This window comes from Thalassophryne amazonica, chromosome 2, assembly GCF_902500255.1.
Source record: "Thalassophryne amazonica chromosome 2, fThaAma1.1, whole genome shotgun sequence".
NCBI lineage: Eukaryota > Metazoa > Chordata > Actinopteri > Batrachoidiformes > Batrachoididae > Thalassophryne > Thalassophryne amazonica.
This window is the reverse complement of record NC_047104.1, coordinates 149,304,748-149,317,217: the sequence shown is the minus strand read 5'-3', so window position 1 is coordinate 149,317,217 and position 12,470 is coordinate 149,304,748. Positions and strand designations below refer to the sequence as shown.

At 41.9% G+C, this 12,470-nt stretch overlaps 1 protein-coding gene across 1 annotated transcript in view; it reads left to right on the top strand.

Moving 5' to 3' along the window:
• The window catches only part of LOC117500647 (protein kinase C-binding protein NELL1-like), a 905,329-nt gene that overhangs the window by 879,348 nt on the left and 13,511 nt on the right, over positions 1–12,470 (top strand). The gene's annotated exons all lie outside the window — the stretch shown is intronic.

The following is a 12,470-nucleotide window of genomic DNA, read 5'->3' as shown; positions in this document are numbered from 1 at the left end:
ATATTAGGCCATGGAAGAACCCATTCAGTTTTAGAGGCGATGGGGATCCGGATCCTGGATCAGGTTTCACTTTATATAGGCTTTGGCGGATTACGTCAAAACTACTTTGTCACCAAATCTGCACCACAGATAGATTTTAGGGCATGGAAGACTCCCTTAAATTTTGGAGGTGATCCGGATCCGGATTGGCGGACATCAGAAATCTCAGATTGCTCTTGTTTGAGTTACTGTTGTCTTTCTACAGGCTTGACCACTCGGGCCATCCTCCTCTGACCTCTGCCATCAAGGAGACAATTCTTGATGACAAATGTCTGTGTGTTTACAGTCCATTCTTTGTAGACCCTTGTAATAGTTGTGTGTGAAAATTCCTGTAGATCAACAGCTTGAGAATATTCAAACGAGACACTTTGGGAACAACAGCTACACCATGTACAAAGTCATTTAATTCACTTTCCTCTCATTCTGGGGCTTGAACTTTAGCAGACCGAGAAGTGTCTATTTCTGCTTAGTTTGTACATTAGATTTAACTAAATTTTGTGGAAAATGGTTTGATTTGAATTTGAGTAATGGTACTATTAAGGTAAATAAAGTGAAAACTCATTTTGCTTTGAAAAATAATCCATGCTGATGGTATTTGTCAGCTCTGTTGAGCCATTATTTATAGTAGTTAGATCCCTTTATCAAGTCGAAGGGCTCTCCATGTGGGAAAAGCCAGACCACTGTTGACTGTAATCCAAAACACTTCATTGAGATTCATTGGGCCATTTTTATACGGGCCGACAGTCAGTACTATAATTATAAACATAGGAAGGGCCAACATTTTCACACACCCCACCCATAGTAAAGGCCATACTTTGGATCTGGTCTTCACATTGGGTCTGCATGTTGCTGATGTGTGCGTAGAGGATGTTCTGTTGAGCGACCACTCCTGTGTTCTCTTTGACCTGAGGGTGCCATCTCAGCCAAGGCCTGTGCTCTCCAAGGTAGAGAGGAGGATTATCACAGAGGCAACATCTACACATTTTTGTGATAAGTTTGATCCTCTTCTTTTTAGTGAATGCACTGAAATTGATGGCCTTGTGGACAGCTTTAACGGTCACTGTGCAACTATCTTGGATCAAGTTGCACCACTTAAATCTAAGAATGCATCTCATAATTTAATTTAATTAGCTTATAATGCGCCAAATCACAGCAAAAGCCGTCTCAAGGCGCCTCACATAAAACAAGTCAACATAAAATTGAATAAATAATTAAAAATGAATAAAAAATTCAAATACATAAATAAAAACAGAAGTAAAAGAATAAAACAAATAAAAATAAAAACTATCCACAAAAAAGAGAAACTCATCTCAATCTCATGAAAAGTTCTGCTCCTGGATTAATGATGTGATCATGAATCTAAGGAGATCTTGTCATCAAATTGAACGCTTGTGGAAATCTACAAAACTGGAGGTCCACAGGCTGCATTTGAGAGACCTAATAGCCTCCCTAAATAAGATGTTATAAGAGGCCAGGGCAAACTACTTCAATCAGCTGACTTCCTCTAATAGAGGAAATCCCAAGGCACTCTTTGAAACTATTAGCTCTATTGTGGCACCTGCTACTTATGTCACTCCTGTTTACTCTAAAACTACTAGTGATGAGTTTCTGACTTTCTTTATTGATAAGGTCAGAGCTATAAAAGACAGATTGCCACAGTCAGTGCCACCTTGTCAAGGCCCCCAGCATATGGGACCACCCCCTCAATGCTGGGCATTATTTGCTCCTGTTACACAAGAGGACATTTTATCCATTATCAGCAAAATGAAACCATCCTCTAGTACACTAGATGTTCTTCCTTTTAGACTTTTCATGAATGTATTTGACTCTACTGGGCCATGTGTTGCCAAAATGTTTAATATGTCCCTGTTGACTGGTGTGTTCCCCAGTTCTTTCAAGCATGCTGTTGTGGAGCCACAGCTTAAGAAAGCTGGACTGGACCCTACAGATCTGAAGCACTTTAGGCCAATATCAAAAACCCCTTTCCTAGCTAAAGTCCTGGAAAAATTGGTCTGTGCCCAATTAACTTTCTTTTTGCAGACTAACAACATTTATGACACTTTTCAATCTGGGTACCGTGAGTTTCACTCTACTGAAACGGCTCTGTTGAAAGTGTCGAGTGACATTGTGATGGCCGCTGACACTGGCAAATGCACTGTCCTGGTTTTGTTAGATCTGTCATCTGCATTTGACACAGTTGACCATGGCATCCTGATCAGGAGACTACAGGATCTGGTGGGGATGTCGGGTCCTGTATTAGAGTGGTTTAGCTCTTACCTGGTTGGTAGCACCTTTAGTGTGTCTGTTGATAATGTGATGTCTGAGTCTGCTGACCTTTTGTGGGGTGTGCCCCAGGGCTTGGTTCTGGGACCTATTTTATTTATTTTGTACATCATCCCTCTCGGCAAGTTGATTCAGCAGTTTTGTGATGTATCCTATCATTTCTATGCTGATGACCTGCAGCTGTATTGCTCCTTTAAAACAACTGAGACCCAGAAACTCAATTCTTTAACCAATTGTCTCACCAAAGTTAAGGAATGGCTCAGTGAAAACAGCTTGCAGCTGAACTCTGATAAGACTGAAACATTGATTGTTGCTCCAGAGAGTGACATGCCTGCTATCAGGCTGCACCTTGGTGAACTGAATAGTTCAGTTAAGGGCAGCCTGCACAATCTTGGCATTATCTTGGATGAAGGGATGTCTCTGGAACATCATACAAAACAGTTAGTTAGGAATTGTTTTTTCCAGATCCGGAATATCTCTAAACTTCGAAAAAATGGTGTCTTTTGAAGAGTTAGAGATGATTGTACATGCTTTTATATCTTCGCGATTGGATTATTGTAACAGCCTGTTCACGTGTCTTAATAAGAAAGAACTGGCTCATTTGTAGGTTGTGCAAAACTCCGCTGCACGGCTTCTGACCTGCACCCACAGGAGAGCCCATATTAGCCCAATACTCAAGTCCCTGCATTGGCTCCCTGTCTCGTTTAGGATAAATTATAAAATCCTGGTGGTACATTTAGAGCTCTGCACGGGCAGGCTCCGGAATACATCAAGGACCTGATCCAACAGTATGTGTGCACCCGGGGCCTGAGGTCCTCTAACCTGAACCTGCTGATGGTTCCCCGTAACCTGTTTTAAAACTCAAGGGGACTGTTGTGTGGGCCGCCAGAAGAGGAGGTACTGCTGGCCCACCACCAGAGGGCGCCCTGCTTGAAGTGCGGGCTTCAGGCACAAGAGGGCGCTGCCGCCTCCAGGAACAAGCCGTGGTGACAGCTGTCACTCATCATCCATGACAGCTGTCACTGATCATCTACTCACATCTGGAATAAAAGCAGGAAGACACCTCCACCACATTGCCGAGATATCACCTTCATCAAGAGGTAATATCCTCAGCCATTTGTGTTTCCTTATAAGCTATATATTGTGAGTGTTTGCAGGAGTACCGGTCCCTCTTCCTGTGGAGGCTGAGTGAGTGCAGGACGGCACTCTTTTCTTCTGAGGGATCACTGTAAATACATCAGCATTCTGAGTGAGAGGTGGAGGTGGCATTCCCACCGTTATTGTTACTGGGTGTTCACACACCCACACTTGACTGTCTTTGTTTTCTGCCAGCAGTACCAGATCCGACACACCGAGACGGTGGCCACCTGGGGACTTCGGGACTTGGCGGCTCCAGTATCCCTCGGGTTCGGTGGTAGTGGAAATCGTGTGGTTCCGGTTCGTCTCCAGACGGGCGTCTCCTATCGTCGAGCCTGCCCACACGACACCTTTATTAATTGACTTGTCTACATTCTGTAATCTGCTGTGTTTGGTTGTGACATTCACAACAGTAAAGTGTTCTAATTTAACTCCTTCCATTGTCCGTTCATTTACGCCCCCTGTTGTGGGTCCGTGTCACTACACTTTCCCAACAGGGACAGATCTTTTGAAGCTGTGGCGCCGCGCCTTTGGAATGAGCTTCCCTGCTCCCTTCGCTCGATAGACTCTGTCGATGCTTTTAAAAAGCAACTTAAGACTCACCTTTTTAAAACTGCATTTTAGCTTGATGTTCTTTTAAATGTTTGTATGTGTTATTTTGTATTTATTGATTTTATCATGTGAAGCACTTTGTGACCCTGGTCTGTGAAAAGTGCTATATAAATAAAGTTTACTTACTTACTTACACCAGAACTCACTTGTACTGCAATGTAAACAAGGAAAAGAAATGCTCACATTAGAACACAGACAGAGGGAATGTTACTTTACCATCTGCAGAAGACAGCCTTTACGGCATTACTTCTTTCCTCAGAATATTGCTATTGGCCACGATATTAATGTCTAAAATTGCATATATAGAACTTGAAATTATAGTCAGAATAAAATTAATTTTACTCTATGATAGGTGTGAAATGACATCTTCGTCTTTGAGTTATTTTAATAATTTCAGGGTATTAAATTGAATCGAATTGCACAGCATGTTTCTTATTTTTGTCATTCTTGACATAAACAGACAGCAACTATATTTTTGTGAGCACAGCATTACAGTGATGATGTGCATGAGTGGTCCTGCACATCATCTGGTCCTGTGGATATCCTGCAAGCACACTACAATTGACAGTAATTGCCCAGCAAGTCCAGGGCCGCAACCGTAAAAATGGAGGCCATGTCTGTTGGCACCCTGGCGCTCAGCGGTTACTGTAGCATGACAATGTGCATCAATAAAACATTGGCCATGTATTGCCCTTTTAATGGTATGCAGAATGATTTTATGGCAGCCATACATTTTCTAACAGCCACTTTATGTTACATTTTTACATCTCCATTACACTGCCGTCCTCGGGCAAGACAGTGTTGGCTGCTGTGCCCAGTAAAATGGATCATAAAATTTTCAGAGAGACAGACAGCCAGGGACACAGTGGTTAGAGATGCCCACAAATCCAGATAATCCCTCTGCTTTTGGCTTTGTGCTTCAAACCTGACACATGACTCCTCACAGTTGTCTGATTCCTTCATATCGAATAAATACCAGTAAATCATGTTTAGAAAAAGGGTAATTTGACAGTTATGTGTTAAACACACCATTGGTTTGCTGGCTTCAAATTACTGTCCTGAAAAATTAGTATATAAACATTAAACTCTCTCAAAGCCCATCAATGATTCTTTTCAGATACTCTACAGATTTTCAAGTCTATTTCAAGTGTCAACTGATAAAGGCCTTTGCAGGCTGAACCAAATACTAATGTTCTTCTTGCACTGAAAAAACAAACTTTTGGGGCTAGTAAAATATATTAAATTGGCTTTAATAATTTCTACATTGTAATATCAAGATTCTAGGAGAACTAGAATTTCGTAAGTAACACCAAAAATATTTACACACTTTATTCATGTGATAAATGCACTGTGTGGGAAAAGTAATTTTTAATATGAATTCGGTGGTCGTATTTAAGCAGTTTATAGTCATAACATAACGACGGGAAAATAGTGAGTAAATTTTAATCTGAAAAATCCATCTGGGTGCGGGGGAACGATGGATGAGACACCGGAAGTCAAGCAAGGCACCATGGGAGTTGGGAGGCCGCGCACATGAGATGGAGGAGAGGTGTGAGTCGGCGCATTACTTGGAGTTGCAACGCAGGTGTACATCACAATTGAGCCATAAGTTTCAGTCTTTCTGTTTAAATGCTTATTTGTGATTATGTTGACTCGTGTAATATGACGTGAACAACTATTAAATTCAAAATCATCAGGCGGAGGTTTACCTGTTGGGCATGTTCATTTATAGAATAAATACTTTACACGTAGCCTGGGTTATCGTACTTGGCGTTAGTTTGGCGTACTAGTTACTGTACTTTATAGCAGTTGAGCGAATGCAAATTTAGTTTAACGTAAAGTTTCGACCATTCTGTAAGTCGGACGTCGGGATATGTCACGTGATCTGCAGCACGCCGTCGTCGCCATTAAGTGAAATGGAAGGGTGAAGGGCCTTTGCAGGCGTCAGACGCAGCAAGTGCCGGAGGCGTTGCGGAGACGTCGCAAATCGTTCTAAAAAGCATTATTTTCAATGAGACGCATCGCTTTTTTGACACGGCAGATGCGTCGTGGGGAGCGCGCATTGCTGCCGTGGTGAAAGTTCAACCCAATCCAACTTTGGCCACACATTCTCACGCACGCCATTATCTTAGCTTATGGGAAGCTAAAAGTTGACGCTCTTGTTTTGGCTATCCAGTTTTGGATATTCTGTGTTTGTGCGTGCCCGTGGCCGATGTGCTTGATGAATTCCTGTGCAGAAAGTAGTTCCACATAATTGATATATTCCGGTGAGATAATGAGTATATCTCATCTAAATTAATTCTAAAATTTACCATTAATAAAATTATGAAGATGAGTGGCTGTAATAAATATTTAAGAAACTCAAAGTTTATGACCAACTTCACCTGTTATTGCTTAAGCAGATTGTAAACATTGACACAATGGAGTTTGATGCAGAAGAGTTCAGAAATATACAATTGGAATGGTTTGATGACCATTTACAGATGGTGATGAAAGACTTTGGTGATAACGTCGTGTTAAAGTCAGAACAAGAAGCTGCACTGAAACAGATCTATCAGGGTAGAGACACATTCTGTGTGTTGTCGCTCCATTAAGAGCAGCGCACTGAGCAGGGTTCTTTCACCACTGTGAGCTGTGACGTAGCTTTGCGCTGTCCAATAGAAACGAGGCATCAGGCCAAGACGCTGTAGACTTCAGTGCAGAAACCACTGATCTGTATAAAACAGTTATAAACAGATCAGTGGCAGAAAAAAGTTGCAAAATGGCTCATTTATATGCAGCAGTTTTCTGAAGAAAATCCTTGCAATTTTTTTTTACATCATCATCATATAGTAAAAAATAAGTCTTTAGAAACCTTTCTTCATCTGTAAATTAAACCATAATTTGCCTGTTATTTCAGATTAGATCATCTCTTGTTTAACATAAGGAACCTTGGACACTTATTTTTAGACATATAAAATAACATTATAAAACAATAACATCACGCCGACTTACAGAATACTGTAACTTTTCATTTTACTGAATGTATTTTAACTTGTGGCTACGTCATCTGGCTACTGTAATCCACCTCTGCGGATAGCTACAGAGGCTAAAGTAGAAATAACTCAGCCGTTAGGTTTTATGGAAGTTTGAGGTTGTGTTTTTCACAGTGGAAACACACTTTTAATATTAGCCAGTGAATGAGCCGTCATCTTCCCAGATAACAGCTATTTGAATTTTGAGCGTGGCGTAATGGCCGTGAGCAACTTGTGATCTGAGGCAAAGCTCCAGATCTCTCTCTCGCTGTACCTTAATGTACACTTAAAAATTGAGCATTGTAATTATTCTATTATTAATAACCATTTTATTTCATTTTTAGGGCAAGGAGAACACTGGTGTCATCAAGCGGCCTGAAAAAGTAATGATATGGTTGTGTAAGAATTGCAGCTTTAGAACATCAACACGTTTACAACTCTTAAAGCATTATAGGTTGAAACATTTACCCACTGGTCGGGCACTGCCATGCTTGTACTCAGATTGTCCTTGTTCTTTCAAAAGTTGGGGTGTACTTCGCACACATATATCAAGGGATCACGTACAAACTGAACAATTAGGGCATAGTGTTTCATTTTGTTGTCTTCTCTGTAATTCAACCAATTTTGACACAGAGAGACAATATTTTTAACACCTGGGAGTTCATCTGAAAAAACATGAAACTGTTTGTTGTGTTTTTAAAGACTGTAATTACAGTACAAATATATATTCAACCTTTGCATCACATAAAAGTAGGAAGCACAATCCTCACTGCCTTGAAGATTTTAAACACACCGCATTTCAGACATACTCAATTTGGACAACAGAAGATAGTTGTAAGTTGGTTGATGAAAGTGACATTTCATCTGATGAAACACTTGTCAATGAGGGTGAAGATTTAGGTAAAGTAATTGTTAATCATCTTGCTTCATTGTTACTTAAATTAAACTGCATCTTCAATGTTCCAAATAGATGTATAGATGAGATTGTAGAGGAGCTCCAATTCATTAGTTGTTCAGCATCTACACCTGTTATAAAAATATTGTAACTAACACATTAAAAAACCATAACTGCATGTTATATGGCTGGGGGGGCCTGGCTGCCGGTTTGTTTGTCTTTTGGTTTCCTCCCAGGTGGCGTGCATTTGGGACTGAGTGGCTGTGTTGCTGAGGCTGTCAGGACCTCACCCTGATCACCTGCGACTCGTCAGGACTCACAGCTGAGGTGCATCTGGATGGATTGGAGCATGTTGGCATTTAAGACTGGAGTGCACAGTGTGTATTTGCCAGAGACTCGACCTTGTGACCAGACGGGTGAGATCGTCGTCTTGGGAGCCATCTCATCAGCAGCGGACGCTGAGAATGTCCAGGTTTGATGCACGGTCTGTGAAAGAGGAGGGGGTGAGGTCTCACGCTCGTCAGCACACTTCCTGAGGTACGTTGGATTTTGTGACTAACAGTTATACAGTCAGTAAATGTGGTGTCCCTCACACCTTATTGTATTGAGCTGTATGTTAGTCATGTATCAGCTTCCACTGCAGTGGAGTTTTGTGAACGGGATGTTCCATGCCTGCAGGTTGGGAAGCTGATCAGTAATCAAGCCAGGAAGTGTTTGCTGTTTGTACACCTTTAAGTGTTCTGTGTGTAGAGTGTGGACTCACATAATGGTTCCTTCTTTCACAGACTCGGTTGTTGCGGCCACCTGGGGGGTGTCGGCGGGGTCCTTGAGTCCGAAACAGCTTCTGGCTCCGGACCGTTAGCGCTGCTGGGAGCGCACCACGCCAGACCGCACCTTTTTGTTATATTATCTTTTGTTATTATCACTGTTATGTATTAAATTCAGTTAGCCTTTGTACCGTGCTCTGCTTATTTCATACTGGGTCTTTCAAACGCTGGTCGGTTCTCCGAGCTGCGTCCGACACATAACACTGCACTGTTGATGGCTTGGTCATCAAAGATTTGGTAAATAGCATTTGCCAGTTAAATCCTCTTGGCTCAGCCTTAAGTGAAAAAGGTCCTCTTGGTACAGCATTCCAAAGAAATAGGTATCTAAAGGAACATTTATTTGTTGTTGAGCCATTAGAGTATATACTTGATGGAAAAGAGGGAAGGACATTCCAATATGTACCAATTTTGCAGCAGTTGTCTGAAATTCTGAAAAATAAGGACATTCACGAAATAGTGTTTAGGAGTGCAAGAGATTGTGGTTCTGCAGGTCAGTATACTAGTTTTCGTGATGGTTCTCACTTCAAGAAAAATGCTTTTCTTTTTGAAGAGGAGTTAAGACTTTCACTTCTGCTCTACTGTGATGATTTTGAAATCTGTAATCCTTTAGGAACTTCTCGAAAGAAGCACAAGGTAACAGGTGTCTACTGGGTATTAGCTGATATTCCATCACTTTTAAGGTCTACATTATCATCAATTTACTTAGCTGTTTTGTGCAAGGCAGATGATATTAAGAGATTTGGTTATCCTCAAGTGCTAGACCCATTATTAAATGATTTGAAAACATTTGAAGAGGATGGTCTTTATGTGCCATGTGTTATGTGTCGGACGCAGTCGGAGAACCGAGCAGCGTTTGACAGGACCCAGTATAAAATAAGCAGAGCACGGTTCAAAGGATAACAGAATTTAATAACATAACAGTGAGTGCTAAATTACAAACAAATAAGTGCGCGGTCTGGCGAGGTGGAAGAACGGTGCGCTCCCAGCAGCACAAACGGTCCGGAGCCAGAACAGTTCGGACCCAAGGACCCCACCGACACCCCCCAGGTGGCCGCGACCAACCGAGTCTGTGAAAGAAGAAACCATCATGTGAGTCCACCACTCCACACACAGAGAGACCACTCAAAGGTGTACATAAACAGCAAACACTTCCTGGCTTAATCACCAATCAGCTTCCCACCCTGCAGGCATGGAACACCCAGTTCAATTCTCCACTGCAGTGGAAGCTGATTAAACAACTAACATAACAGCTCAATATAATAAGGTGTGAGGGACACCACATTTACTGACTGTACTCATGTTAGTCACAAAACCTAAAGTACCTCAGGAAGTGTGCTGACGAGTGTGAGACCTCACCCCCTCCTCTTTCACAGACCATGGCATCAAACCTGGTACGGTCTCTGCATCCATGATGATGAGATGGTTCTCTAGACGTCAATCTCACCCGTCTGGTCACAAGGTCGAGTCTCTGGCAAATACACACTGTGTACTCCAGACTTAAATGCAACCATGCCCCAATCCATAAAGATGCACCACAGCTGTGAGTCCTGATGAGCTGCACATGACCAGCCTCAGGTGATCAGGGTGAGGTCCTGATAACTCAGCCACACAGCCACTCAGTCCTGAACGCATGCCACCTGGAAGGAAAAACAGAAGACAGAAAACAGAAGACAAACAAAAGCCAGCCAGGCACGCCAGGCACCCCAGCCACAACACCATGTTTAGGAAAAATTATTAAAGGCACTGTATTTTCTTTGATAGCAGATAATCTTGGTGCCCATTCAGTTGCAGGGTTTGTTGAAAGTTTCAGTGGGTCATATGTTTGCAGATTTTGTACTGGAGAGTGGTCCCAGTTTCAGGAACTTGAAGTCAGGACAGGAGCATTCTCTGGTAGAACAAAACAGCAATACCAGTTGGACGTTGAAGCAGCACTGTCTAGTAACACACACAGCCGAGGAGTTAAAAGGCATTGTGCAATTACTCAAAAATGATTCAATTGATGTTGTGACCTCCAGCACGATTCTGTAACCACTTAATCCTGAAAATGCCCGGAAAAATGATGAGATCATATGGAAACAATTGAGAACAACTTCCAGTGATTATATGTGATACTGCGATCCACATCATTTGTAAACCCTAATGAAGTTCACGATGTGAGGACAGCAAGTGTGGCACCATTTCACATCCTGTTCTTCTACTTAGGGTCCAAAGACAGACTGTGTAATACCCCATCCAGTGTTTCTTAACCACTGGAACTGCTTGAGAAGCAGCAGCCAGATGTTTTCATTGTGAGGGAGTAGTGGATCTTCTCAAATTTCAGATATGTGGTCCAACGTGCAGATTCAGTACGCGGTGTCACATGTACAGTCAACAGCTCTGTGCATGGCAATACAGTCCAACCTATTGGATTTGTGGATATCAGTAGTTAGTCAGGTGAGGACAGGAAGCATGCACTGGGGCCAAGTGTCATAACAGCCACCACACCATAGAACTGATCTTGGTCCTTGATGGAAAAGAAAAGAAAAGAAGATGTTGCAAAAAGAAAACTGTGCAACATTGTAAACAATGTTATCTGTGAAAATATAGTAGTACACAACAAATTAGGCACCACAAAATTCAAGTAACAATGGGCCTCATGTATCATCGTTGCGTACGGCGATATTTGAGCGTATATGGCGTGTACGCCAAAATGGCTGCGCTACTTGGCATTTATCAATGTGGTCGTTGGCGTACGCTGTGCTGAAAATATACACCAGGTCGAGAGGTGGCGTAAATTATACACCAAAATGAACCAGCGCTGGAATCCACATAAAAATGAAGATGATCAACATGATAAACAGTGCCATTATACAAATCAATGCATATGTTACATAAATAACACTTTCCTGATTATACTACATAATAATCAATACAAATCGGCGGGATTGTTATGGAGCACGATCCGTGGTCACAGCGCTGACTGCAAAGAAAGCGCTGCACGCCTTTTTCTCCAGACTTCGAGCCTGGAGCCAGAGCAGCGCTGAGCTTAACTTCATGTGGTGTGATCTTTTAGACTATGAAATTGATAATAACAACTGTAGTTCCGTCATTCCCTTAATTCGCCCGTGCTGCAACCAGGTTTTGTCGTCTCCATTCGGTTGTCACAATAAAATAAATACAGAAATACATTTAAAAAATAAAGAAATCTGACAGATTAGGCGTGTCTTATTAATTGAGCGAGAAAATATCCACGTCAAGAATTATTGACATGTGAAAAGAGAATACAGTGGTCCCTCGCTATAACGCCGTTCACCTGTCGTGGCCTCGGAGTCTCGCGGAGTATTTAGTCCAGTTTTGCATGCCTTTTTTTTTTACAGTGTTCTGTGTTCTGCGTATCTGTTTATAAGAATCTTGTCGTCCAGAAGAAAAAAGAGAGCCAACAACTACTCATAACTGTGTTTGTCACACGGAAACAAACACCTGCTGCAGCGAGATATGAGTGGGAAAAGGCGCGGCGTCAGGACGCAGAGGCCCGATCTGTGAAATACTGGTCAGTCACTATTAATAATTTCTTATGTGTCCGACCTTGTTCGTTGATCATTAACATTAATTCGTTAGTTCTAAATGCCATCAGAATTATTTATAGGAAAACTTTCTATTTTTATTTCTCAAACAAATGTTTGG